Source organism: Aplysia californica, unplaced genomic scaffold (genome assembly GCF_000002075.1).
Source record: "Aplysia californica isolate F4 #8 unplaced genomic scaffold, AplCal3.0 scaffold00047, whole genome shotgun sequence".
Taxonomy (NCBI): domain Eukaryota; kingdom Metazoa; phylum Mollusca; class Gastropoda; order Aplysiida; family Aplysiidae; genus Aplysia; species Aplysia californica.
The window spans coordinates 984,992-986,114 of record NW_004797317.1 but is presented as its reverse complement, the minus strand read 5'-3'; the positions used below and the strand labels follow the sequence as shown (position 1 = coordinate 986,114).

The 1,123-nt window shown below is 37.4% G+C and overlaps 1 protein-coding gene across 1 annotated transcript in view; it reads left to right on the top strand.

The window, feature by feature from the left end:
• The window catches only part of LOC118477239 (ionotropic receptor 25a-like), a 28,851-nt gene that overhangs the window by 21,803 nt on the left and 5,925 nt on the right, over window positions 1-1,123 (top strand). The window lies entirely within an intron of this gene.

The following is a 1,123-nucleotide window of genomic DNA, read 5'->3' as shown; positions in this document are numbered from 1 at the left end:
GGAATGAAAACATACCAGGTGGAACAAGAAAAATAACTCAGACCCCTACTGTTTCCGAACCTAGAACATCCGGGTGGCAGAATGAGCGAGTTACCCACTGCGCCACAGGGGATAGGCTTTGACCTTCGCAAACACACCAAAGCAGTCCCAGCAAGGGAAAAAAACACACCCTTTCTCCCCCCCCCCAACCAAAAATAACCTCCTTTTTTCACCTGACCTTGTAATACTTAAGGGATACCAGAATCCAAAATCGAATTCTGTTGGGTATACTATGGATTTTTTTGTGTGTGCGTGACAACAAATAATGGGACAGGTCCTCTATTTTTAATTTATTGCATGAAGTAAGAATCGATACATACTGGGGAAAGGAACCTTTTTCTATTTCAATTTTCTCCTGACGTGTTCTACTTCACTACCCTTCAATGTACTGGTGTGTAAATCACGACATTGATTTTGTGATGCCGTCTATTACAAAGGCTCAGATCACAACAGAAAGTCGATATTGTCAAAATATGAAAATTTTGAAATACTTTTAATAAAGCGAAAATTTAAGAAATAAAAATAAAAATAAAATAAAATAAAGCTAAAAAAAAACTCCCACACAACAACAAAATGTACAACAATGAATCAAAACCACACTCATGAAAGCACTTAGCCGCCTACAACCAACGTAAACATTAATTGTTGAGGCGATTTAGTATGACAGCCAGCACAGCAAACTAGTGGTTTTTATCACAAACATACAGAAGTGCACACATGATTTAAATTAAACATATCAACGCACAGCCAAGCACGCTACAGCATGGTTTATAAATAGATCTTTACATCAGTGCTCACCAAATTACCTTTCAGAACTTATGGCAATTTTCGCACCCATCTCGTAATTTAAGATCTTCATGACCAGCAGCTCTGGTCCAGAACAGTGTTGGGTGAAAGGGCCTCTTTCAATTGATCAATTTAAATCAAAGTTGAAGACAATGTTTGTCAGGAAAGTATATTTATAAGGCTGAAACTCTATATCTGAAATATCTGTCTGTTTATTTATTTATTTATTTAATGTATGCATGTCGTAGTGGTACTGAGCTTTAGAGCTTGTGTGTGTGCATGTGTGTGTGTGTGTGTG